The following is a 12,111-nucleotide window of genomic DNA, read 5'->3' on the forward strand; positions in this document are numbered from 1 at the left end:
CCACTGGCCTAGGTTGTTGTCTTTTTCTGCTTGCTTCTATCTTGAACCCAGCTGAACTAGGCAGATGCTTTAAATGTGGCAGAAGTGGTCTCCTACTGGAACTCCTCCGCCCCCACCAAGATTGGGCCAAGCATGCGGCCAGACAGCGACTTCTCTGCCTGCGAGGTCAGCACTCATGTGCTGCCAAGGGCCAGAGAATTCATACTTTTGGCTTTCAGGCTGCAGGTCTGTGTCCTGACTTCTCAGTTGTGCCCTTGCCACCTGAAAGCAGCCATAGACAATAAGTACACAAGTGAGTGTGACTGTGTTCCAATAAAACTTTATTTATAAAAACGGGCGTGGGCCAGATTTGGCCGATGGGCAGTAGTTTGTGGACCGCCACTCTAATAATAGAGGAAACTACCTGTCTGACATTCTTTTTGTTATCTCTTTACCTCTGCAGAGTCTGAATGTCAGAACTGAGAGCAAAGAACTGTAATGCCCAAAGCTGCTCCCCTCTGCAGCCTCCTCTGGTGTGGAAGAGGTATAATTGAACTCTTACTTTGTATGGCAAACATCGTTTTGATAAGAGAATACATTTCTCAGACTGAAAACCTAAAAATGGATGAAACAGGCCATTTAAAAGAGCCAGCTGCCTTTTAAATAAGTTATTACAGCGCGTTGCCAGGGTGAGCCTTGTTGACCCGAGAAGATTAGCACATCCATCAGAGGTTGGTGAGAAGATTTAGTATTGACATGTTTTTCCCTAAGAACACTCGCTCCACGTCTCAGCCCCTGCCCTGTGACAAATGCATTACTTTCATCAGCCCCAGGTGCTTGTTTTTCCCAGCTCTCATTTTATTACTGGAGTTGCAATTTGAGCCTGGGTATTGTAGACAAAAATCAGAATTAATTTCCCCTGAGGTGACGTGTGACTAAAATTCCAAGTCTTCAGTAGTTCTCTTTTTTATATTTTAAACTCGTAAGCCTAAATAGAAAATGGATGTAACTCGGGCACCAATACAGACTAATTCTATTGGCAGCAGGCTCTTAGCTATTTGAAAGTGAAATGTTTCTCTTTACAAAGGACTCTCCTTCCTTTCCCCAAAGAAAGCACCATCCCAGTGCCACCCCTGCTGGCTTTGTGACTGCAGACCCAGTTACTTTCGCCTCTCAGTGCTTCGTGTTCCTAGCTCTTCAAGTGGGTGTTAACTCCCCCACACGGAGTCCTTGTGAGGACCACATTGAGTTAGTATTTGGAAAACATAGTGCTGGCTGCACGGTAAATACTCAATACATGTTGACACTTATTTATTCTCTGTCTTTAAAAATTGCCAAAGAGCCCTGGCTGGTATGTTAAGTGGTTAGAGCATCAGCCTACTCACTGAAGGGTCTCTGGCTCAATTCCTGGTCAACGGCAGGTACCTGGGTTGCAGGTTCAATCCCCAGCCTGGTCCCGGCATGTGTGGGAAGCAACCGATCCATGTGTCTCTCTCACGTTGATCTCTCTCTCTCTCCCTCTCTCTCTCTTTCCCTCCCTCCCTCCTTCCCTTCCTCACCCCTTCCTCCTTCCCTCCCTGATCAATGGAAAAAATATCCTCAGGTTAGGATTAACAACAACAACAAAAAAAATGCCAAAGAGAGCCAGTGGAAATCCTGGGTGTGAAATTTCTTCCTAATATGGAGAAATGTTTCCCTGTCAGCTCTTCAGATGGATGCATTGGCTTCTTACATCTCATTCCCACTGGTCCATCTTCCCATATGCCTCCTGGATAAATTGTGATAGAAGAGACCTGTGACGTGTTCATTCATTTATTCAGCAAATATTTTTAGTCCTTTCCATTCCAGGTAGTCAAACCATAGCCTCTTTCCTCAGGGAACTTGCATTTTAGGAGGAGAAGCAGACAGGTGTGCAGTGATAACAGTTGCAATGTGTGCACTGCTGTACGCATGCGTGCAGGAGCTGCAAGAGCATAGGAAAGAAAGGGATGAGGGCAGGGCTTCTCAACCTCAGCACTATTGACATTTGGGACCGATTATTGTTTGTTGTTTTTTAAAAAATAAATACTATGGCCCTGGCCAGTGTTCTCAGTGGTTAGAGCATCAGCTCTCACACGGAAGGGTTACCGGTTTGATTCCGGTCTAGGTCAAGTACCTGAGTTGCAGGTTTGACCCGCCCACGAGTGGAAGGCAACCAATCGATGTGTCTCTCTCACATTGATGTTTCTCTCCATCTGTCCCCCTTTCACCCTCCCTTCCACTCTCTTTGAAAATCAATGTAAAAAATGTCCTCTGGTGAGGATTTTTTAAAAAAATACATACTGTGGACACATATATGTACTAATATCAAGAAACTTGCATGCAAAGTATTCATATACACCAGCTTCAGAATAGTGGATAGTTCTGAGCAGGGAAGGAATTGGAGTGCCATTCAAAAAAAGGGGATTTTCTGCCTCTGATGTTTAATTTTTATATAACAGAAAAGCTATGGTAGGAACTCAGTTTTGATAGAGGCCTCCAAATTCATCAAGCTATTCTGACACAAAATGTTGTATTTCGCTTTATCAAACACTTATATAGGGCTTACTATGAGCACATACTCTTCTAATTACTTTTCAAATACTAATTTCTTTAGTAATCAACCTATGATGACCTATTACAGGTATACAACCTGTTTTCCAAAACCTCTAGGTCAGGCATGTTTCAGAATTCAGATTTTGTTGTGCTTTCAGTTTTATTCAGGTCAGGCATTGTCATCAGATCCTTACAGTTAAGTCAGATTTGGCTGCCAAACAAATTATTAAAAAAAACAAAAAACAATAACCAAAGAACAACTTCTAGTTTCCAGAGCTTTGGGGGTTTCAGAAAAGGGGTGAAGGAATATTCCCATTTGTAGATTAGGACCCTGAAGCACAGAGATATTAACCAGCTGAATCGGGTTCACTTTCAGTGGTGCAAGTGGCTGTCAAACCCAGATATTCTGACTCCTAAGCTCCCCACTTTTAGCTGCTTCGCCCTGCTGAACGCGGTCTCTACAGCCATACGTCCATATATGTAAGACACACTATATCCAAAGCATCACAAAGAATCTGGAGCCACTTACAGCCCTCAGCAGGATTCCAGTACATTCTGTGCTGAAGCACCAGGTTAGGTTCTTGCCCAGTGATGGCGAACCTATGACACGCGTGTCAGAGGTGACACGCGAACTCATTTTTTTGGTTGATTTTTCTGTTAAATGGCATTTAAATATATAAAATAAATATCAAAAATATAAATCTTTGTTTTACTATGGTTGCAAATATCAAAAAAAAAATCTATATGTGACATGGCACCAGAGTTAAGTTAGGGTTTTTCAAAATGCTGACACGCTGAGCTCAAAAGGTTCGCCATCACTGTTGTAGCCCTAGCTCTGCTTGGGAATGTGTGACTCTGGATAATGCATGTGCACTTTTTGTCTGAATTTTAGAACTGACGCTATCAGCAGCAAGAAGAAGAGGGGATACACTTGTGATATTGAGGAAATAGACAGTGATGGCGAACCTATGACACGCGTGTCAGAGGTGACACGTGAACTCATTTTTGGTTGATTTTTCTTTGTTAAATGGCATTTAAATATATAAAATAAATATCAAAAATATAAATCTTTGTTTTACTATGGTTTGCAAAGATCAAAAAATTTCTATATATGACACGGCACCAGAGTTAAGTTAGGGTTTTTCAAAATGCTGACACGCCGAGCGCAAAAGGTTCGCCATCACTGAAATAGACGTTCCATGGGTTGGTGATTTGGGGCAGGCGAGAAAAAGTCTAGGATGGCTCAGGTTTCTGTCTTGGATGGTGGTTCTAGTTATTGAAGTAAAGAAAACAATGAGAAACCGGTTTGGGAACAAAGATAATTAATTCTATTTGGAACATAGTGAGTTTGAAGGGCTCACAGGACATCCAGTGACATCCTGCCAGTCACAGGATATTTGGGTTTAGAACTCAGTGGAGAGGGTCTGCATTAAAAAGACTTAAGAATGTGGAAAAGGGCACCATATATAGACTGGGAGGAATGGACCAGTGACAATAGGCCCTGAAGAACAACAACGTCAAAACGTAAGTAAAGTGGAGGCTGTGATGGGAACTGAGAAGAAACGACAAAGACAAAGGAGAGAAAAACCAGGAGCTAGAGGTATCTTGAAAGGGAAAATTGTAAGTGGGACAAGCAGACAATGTGGCTCCTGCTGGGATGCCTTAGGAAGTTGATATCACCACCAATAAAGTATTTTTGCAAATATATATATATGCAAATATATATATATATATGCCTATATCTCAAATATATTGCAAATATTTTTGTAAATATATATGTGTATATATAACACAATCTAATTAAGACTCTACATCTAAGTACTAATTTACAGGAAGTTCAGGGAGTAGACTAACATTTTAAACACACTGAAGATACAATCAGCCAAATCTAGAATGAGGGAAATTTGATAGGACAGAAAACCTAGTTTCTTCAACAAATGGACTTTTAAAAAGTGTGCGTTGGAGAAGAGGTGATAGCAGGGGGAGGAACTGTTCTAAGATGTAATGTGTCAACTTTGTATGGATCCTAATTTGAAAAAAAAAATCATTATTAAAAATTTGGGGGGAATTTGAATATGGACTGAGTTTTAGAGGATAGTAAAGAGGTATTAAATTTGTTAGGTGTAATAATTGTTTTGTGGTTATGTTTTTTTTAAGTTCTTAACTGAATCCTTTACAGCTGAACGCATATGCTGTATTGGATTTCCTTGAAAGTATTCCAGGGGCAGAGCATGGGAGAAGTGACAGTTGAAACAAGATCAGCAAAACGTTGAGAATTGTTGAAATTAGGACATGGATGCATGGAGACTCATTATGCTCTTTTCTCTGGCTTTGCTTATGTTTGAAAATTTCATAGTAAATTTTTAGAAAATGAAATGGAATTGGAAGGAAAGAGATTAATAGTATTGCCACAGAAAGGTCAACTAAGAACAGAAAAGTAGACTTTGGCCTGACATTCTAGAAATCATTGTAATGTAAAGACTCTTAAAGCAATCTCTGGATAGATGGGAAAGAAAACCAAATTTTACATCAAAAGCTAAGATACCTCAACAATAAAAATGTTTTGAAAGCTAAGGTACTGCCGGGCCGGGGGTGGAGGGGGGTGGTATGTCAGAGAGACACAGGAACCAATCTGAAAGAATTCCCAGTGGCCAAACAGGAACAATTTGAACAAACTATATACTATATAACATAGTATCAGATTATAACCCAAAGTATAAGAGAAATATACATGAGTCCATGCTAATAAAAAATTGAATAATAAATAGAAGAGACAAATTTTCCTTACACAAGAATTCCAAATAATATTTACAGATAGTGCTCCCTCTATGAGGCAGACCTTATTCTCCCTCTCCCACTGAGTAGGAGCTAATGAGTGACTCACTTCCAAAGTACAGAAAGGGGAAAATAACTTTCAGTGGAAAAACCTGGCAGACATCACATCATTTAAGTGCTCAAGGTCAGCATCGCCAGTGATAAATTCTGTGGGTACAATGTGCTACCTGATGTGATCTGATGTGATGAGAAGGGCACTTCACTTCCCGTAGTCTCAGAACCCATCACCCCAGTCTACTCATGAGAAAAACATCAGATAAACCTGAACGGAGGAACATTCTAGAAAATAGCTGACTAGTACTCTATAAAATCCTCCAGGCCATGATAAGGAAGAAAGATATTGTTACAGAAGAGACTAAGGAGACATGATGACTAATTTCGATGTGGGATCATGGATTGGATCCTGGAACAGAAACAGGATATTAGGGAAAAAACTGATGAAATCCAAATAAAGTCCATAGTTTCATTGAATAGGAATGTGCCAATGTTAATTTCTTAGTTTTGACAAACGTGTCATAGTTATGTCAAATGTTAGCAATATGAGAAAATGGTGAAAGTATGCAGGAACTCTATATGATCTTTACAATGTTTCTATAAACCTAAAATAATTCCAAAACAAAGAGTTTTAAAATAAAAATAGAAATTTAATATTGATTTTTTCTCATTATATTTATGTGTAACTTGTTCCACATAAGTTATTTTTCTAAAGAAAGAATTTACAAAACCCCTTTTACTCTTTTGAATGCTATAGAATCGGACACCTCAGACACCAGAATGGCAAGACTGAAGTGTAAGTGAAGGATCCAGCCTGTGTTAGGTACCTAATGTGTACAGTGCTGGACAATTTGTACATGTTACCAGCTTTGTTTCTCCTACCAACACAATGAAGCATGATCAAATTTTCTGATGAGCAAATTGTTTCAGAGTAAGAAAAATAACATGCCCAGTGGCTGGGGGATGGGTGGAAAATGGAAGTGATTGCTAATGGGTTCAGGATTCCCTTTCAAGGTGATGAAAATGTTTTGGGATATAGAGGTGGTGGTTATATAACGCTGCGAATGTACTACATGCCACTGAATTGTTCACTTTCAAATGGTTGCTTTTGTGTTATATAAACTTCAGCTCCATGAAAGAAAATGTAATAATTTAAAAAGATAGAGAAGCTATGGTCGAGGGCTGGGAGAAAAACCTGGAGAGTGATGGGCAGAAATCATGTGGTGTGTAATATTCCTCAATTTCTATTTTTTTTGGCCTCAATTTCTATTTTGTGGAACAGTTGTTCCACAGAATAGGTGTTAGTACAGTCCAGCTGGTGTGTCTCAGTGGTTGAGCATTGACCTATGAACCAGGAGGTCTCAGTTCGATTCCCAGTCAGGGCACATGCCCAGGTTGCAGGCTCGATCCCCAGTGGGGGACATGCAGGAGACAGCTGATCAACGATTCCCTCTCATCATTGATGTGTTTTTTTCTTCTGCCCTCTTTTCCTTCTCCTTTTCCTTTCTACTTTGTTCTTCCTCTCATCCTCCCTCCCCAGCCCTATCCTGTTTCTTAATGGAGTGGCTGAGACTTAATTCATTCTATTATGATCAGCCTAATATGAGCCATGCATATTGAGCATGCAGCCTCATTGGTCCGTGCAGTCACAAAATTAAATTCAGACATCACTATTTCACTGCAAATTGCGATAAGTGATGTGAAATTAAATGACAGGGAGCCATGAGTGTGAACAATAAGGGAGCTAATTTCCCTACTGAGCTCATGGAAGGGGATGTCATTGGCATTTGGTTTTCTGCCATCCAGCATGTTTTTATTGCCTCTTTAGGGTAACTGTCTTCTCTTTGCATTGGGGGCAACCACCCTCTTCCATTGTTTGCAGCAGCATCATTGATGTTTTTTTCTCTCCCTCTCCCTTCCTCTCTGAGATCGATTAAAAAATATATTTTTAAAGATAGATATTAGTACATGATAGAATACAAATACTCCATAGGACACAGTTTGAGAAACACATTTTCATTGAAGGAGGCCTCATTTTAACAAAGAGAACAATCTAGGAGTCTTATTTGCCTATGGGTGTTATAGAAGCCACACATGTGGCTTCAGGAAACAGAGAAGAAAAGGACCAGAGACAAGTTTGAAGAGAAGCTGTATTTGGGCTCAGTCTATTCATAGATTTGGCAATATGCAGATGGCATGGACACACACTCCAGGTAGAGCTACTAGTAAAAGGCAGAATATATGGTTTTATATGAGAAACAATGTACATCCATCTACCAGGCTCCCACGGTTCTCAAACATGGCTACACATTAGAATCACTTGGATCCTTCTCTAGCCAATTAAATCAAAATCGCTGGTAGTGGGGGCCCAGAAACTGCTGTGTTTTTTTGTAAAGCTCTCCAGGTAATCCAATGTGCAGCCAAGGTTGAGCTGTGCTCAAATTGGAGTGTGGTGTCATCCACTACATCTCAAACTTTAGCATGTGTAACAGTCACCCGGGGAGCTCATTAAAATACAGATTCCTGGGCCCTATTGTAAGATTCAATATTGTGGGGTGTGGCTCATGAAGCTGCCTTACTATTAAGCTCCCAGGTGATGCTAATGCTGTGGTTCATGGGTTTTACATTGAGTAGCACTAATGTCATCATGTGATAACAATAAAGGGACAGAAAAGGAAGGTTTGCAAATAGTTTGCTTTCTTAAAGTATAATCCACAAAAGTGAATTCAAGTGTCTGAATGGGAGACAACGTGGTGGTGTTAGGGCAGCCATGCCAGGACTTGCAAATATCCCAGCTTTTCATCCTCCATAGCGTGTACATGGTGATGGGGAGAAGGTTGTGAAGACCCGGGCTAGAGTAATGCGTTCGTGAAGGAGAGTGATGACACAGAAGTATGGGAACGGGCCATTTTATGAAGGGTCTTCCCTGCTGGACTATGAACTCTAAGCAAGTGCAAGGTCTTTACAAAGGCCTGGACTGAACAAAGCCATTTTTCAAAAAGAAGACATTTGCAGTATCTGTTCAAAGGCGACTACAGTAATGAGAATTAATGGAGCTTGACTAGAGAAGTGGCAGTGGAACTGGAGAGAGAAGATAGATGTGAGAGATGGGGCAGAAATAGCAACTCCATCCTCCCAGGTGCTCAAGCAACTCTCCTCTTTCACTCCCCCAACCAATCCATTAGAAACCCAGTTGGCACTACCTACTTCTCACATTCCTGCTGCTGCCTCCATGTCCAAAGCACCACCCTCTCTCACCTGGATTTGTTCAATGGTTTCCTAACTGCCTTGGCCCTCCTACAATCTATTCTCAGCACAGCACCTACAGAGATGCTTCTAAAACATAACATAAGCCAGCCAGATCGATCACTCTGCTCCCATCTCGGAATAACAGCGTAGGTCCTTACAGCAGCGTTAAGGCATAGCAAGACCTGGTTCTTGTCCCTGTTATCTTTCTGACTTACTTGCCCACTGTCTCATTTTCCTCCAGCCTTGTTGGTCCAACTGTAATACCTCACTCAAAGTAGCAAAGTGGTCCCTAGACCAGCATCAGCATCAACTAGGAGCTCATTAGAAATACAGTGTCTGGAATTCCACCACAGCTCTACTGAGTCAGTATCTGCAGGTCTGTTTGCTTTTTTGTTTGTTTGTTTGTTAATTCTCACCCAATCCATTGATTTTTAGAGAGAGTGGAAGGGACAGACGGGATTGGGGGGTGGGGGAGAGAAAGAGAGAAACATCAATGTGAGAGAGACGCATTGATTGACTCCTCCTTCCTCCTCCCCCACGCCCCCCAAGCCCCGACTGGGGTGGGGAATGAACCTGCAACCCAGGCACGTGCTCTTGACCGGAATTGAACCTGAGACCCTTCAGTGCTCAGCAGATGTTCTACCACTGAGCAACACCGGCCAGGGCAGGATCTGCATTTTAACAAGAGCATCACGGGATTCCTCTACATGAATAGAATGGGAAGCAGTGGTCCAGAAGAGCCTAGCACACTGCTGCCCCCAGGATTATGCATTTGTCATTTCTCCAACCCAGTGGTCGGCAAACTCATTAGTCAACAGAGCCAAATATCAACAGTACAACAATTGAAATTTCTTTTGAGAGCCAAATTTTTTAAACTTAAACTATATAGGTAGATACATTGTTATTCACTTAATTAGGGTACTCCTAAGGCTTAGGAAGAGCCACACTCAAGGGGCCAAAGAGCCGCATGTGGCTCGCGAGCCGCAGTTTGCTGACCATGGCTCTAACCCAGACAGCTTGTGATCTAGGTAGCCACAGAAATCATTCACTCCCTCCTTTATTTTTTATTTTTGCTGCAAAAAGCTTTATTGTTTCATTTGGTCCAATGAATGGGAGAGAGATCCTGGGTGGTTAAAAGAATGGCTAGTAGTTCCCGGGAAAGGCTCAGGCAAAAACCAGACACCAGGGGAATGCAGAGGGGGCCCTCAAAGGCTCCTGGTCAGCTTGATGGTGAGCCCTTCAGAGATACTCAGCCCAGCCTGGGGACCGGCAGCCTGCGGAGGTGAGTCAGGTGTCCACCATCTTCTTAACGAGTTTCACCTGCTCACCCCGGAAGTGGTTCTCTAGGAAGCTGAGGGTCTGTGCGGGTAGAACCCAGGGACTGCCGATCCCAAAGGGCCTGGTTCAGGTTCCTCTCCAAGGCCATGGCAGCTTCCATGGTGTCCTGAGTTTTGTTTGCCCACTGATCTTGGGAAGGCTTCAGCACGTCCTGGAGAGAATGTGACCACCACTCTGGTTTTGCAACTTTAAGAAATGCTCAGCGCCTTCGAGATTCTTCTCCGCCAACTCCAGGAAGAAGTGGCCCCGCCCTCCAGAGCTACATTGTCAGGGTGGAAACAGAAGCCCAGAGAGAGGTAGGTGTGGGAGGCCCGCAGATGCAGGTTGGCCAGGTGCTTGACAGGGCCTTTACCTCAATTGAATAATTCTGACGAATTTCGGAGCTCATCATTGTTCAGCAATAAAAAATTAAGGTAGAAAAAACAACGATGTGTTGGCTAGCCTAGAAGGTGGTTCTGAAGGTGGTGACTGGATAAGATGCTGGAGAGTGGTTGGAGACTGGAAGAAGGGGTGTTTCTGGGCCTGTTCTGTCCAAACGCTGTTGAAGCAAGAGACAGATCCGGGACGCCGAGGGCACTATGACTCTCTTATTCACATTCCACCTTCTCAATGTTCTATTTTAAATGACACTCCCTCCACCAGGAAGGCACTCATTAACTCTTCTGCTGCCTTTATTTCCCCCATAGTACTTATCACCTGAAAATAGTGGTCTCTGGGAAGTGCAATCAGGTATGGAATGATGAGGTATGGCCTATGGCTTTTTTTGAGCCTAAGTCTTGCAGGATTATTTGACTTCTAAGGATGTGCATGTATACCTTCCATTTGTTTGTTGAGATTAAAAACTGCCAGAATCTAGTTCCACATGTTAAGGAGCTTAGCAGTCAAAACATGGAAAAAAACCTATGTGTCCATCAACAGATGAATGGATTTAAAAAAAGTCATATAAACATACAATGGAATATTATTCAGCCACAAAAAGAAGGAAATTCTGTCATTTGCAACAGAATAGATGGACCTTGAAGACATTATGATAACTGAAATAAATCAGAGAAAGACAAATACCATATGATCTCACTTATATGTGAAATGCAAAATAAATCCCACAAAATATAGACACAAAGAGCTGACTGGTGTTTGCAAAGATGGGGAGGGAGCAGCCAGGCTGGTGTCTGAGAGAAGAGTCTTTCAGGCAAGTGAAACAGCCAATGCAAAGGCCCTGAGGCAGTCTCACTGGCAGATGGAAAGGATAGCAAGGAGGCCAGTGTGGCTGGAGCGGATGTATAGGGGAACATGGGTGGTGGAGAGCAGGCAGCTTGTGCCACTGGGCTTTGTCCATTCTGCTAAAGACACTGCCTTAATGAGACAGGAAACTATTGGAGAACATTGGGATCAAAGAGTGAAACTTGCTCTTACTTGTTTTTGAATTGCATGTATTTTAAACTTTATTTACTACTTTTTAAATAACTGTTAAATATTGCTGGCTTCTTTATGGCCAGAGTTTTCTAATGTAGCAGTTGTAAGGGTGTGAGGTTATACATTAAGCAATCACACATTTATGGGCATAAGTAAACCAGGGACTGAAAACTCAGTTGCCAATTATTGAAAAAAACCTGTTCAGAATTAACTGCGGTCCCTGGTTGCAGTCAGTGAATGCTCCTTGACTACAGCCGTTATTAATCAGGAGAAATAGCTTGTGCCAGTCTGGATGGTGGATTACAAGGCTGACCAGAGGCTGGAAACCTGGCTGGTGGCTGCATGTCAAGTTCATGATCTAGGGTAGAACAGCGGCTGGAAAAGTCTAGAGACAAAATGGTTATTTCACTCCTTAAACCCTTTTCCCCAAACCATCTCCTAGATGCTTTCCTCAAACAGGGTGCTCTTACATTTTAAGAGTATCCCTCTGGCTGCTGTTCAGAGAACAAGCTTCAGGGAATCAAAGGTAGAAGCAGGGAGGCCAGTGCCAGAATGATTATGTTACTCCTCACTTCACTCCCTGAAGCATATTCTTAGAGCTATTCAAAGTAGATGCATGTGAAGAACCTACATTTAACACATAAGGAAAGTCTTTAAAAGCTCATTTCTTTCTGATCGTAATAATAATACGTACTCACTGTAGAATACTTGATAAAGAATAGAAAAATA

This window comes from Myotis lucifugus, unplaced genomic scaffold (genome assembly GCF_000147115.1).
Source record: "Myotis lucifugus unplaced genomic scaffold, Myoluc2.0 scaffold_49, whole genome shotgun sequence".
In the NCBI taxonomy this organism is placed as follows: domain Eukaryota; kingdom Metazoa; phylum Chordata; class Mammalia; order Chiroptera; family Vespertilionidae; genus Myotis; species Myotis lucifugus.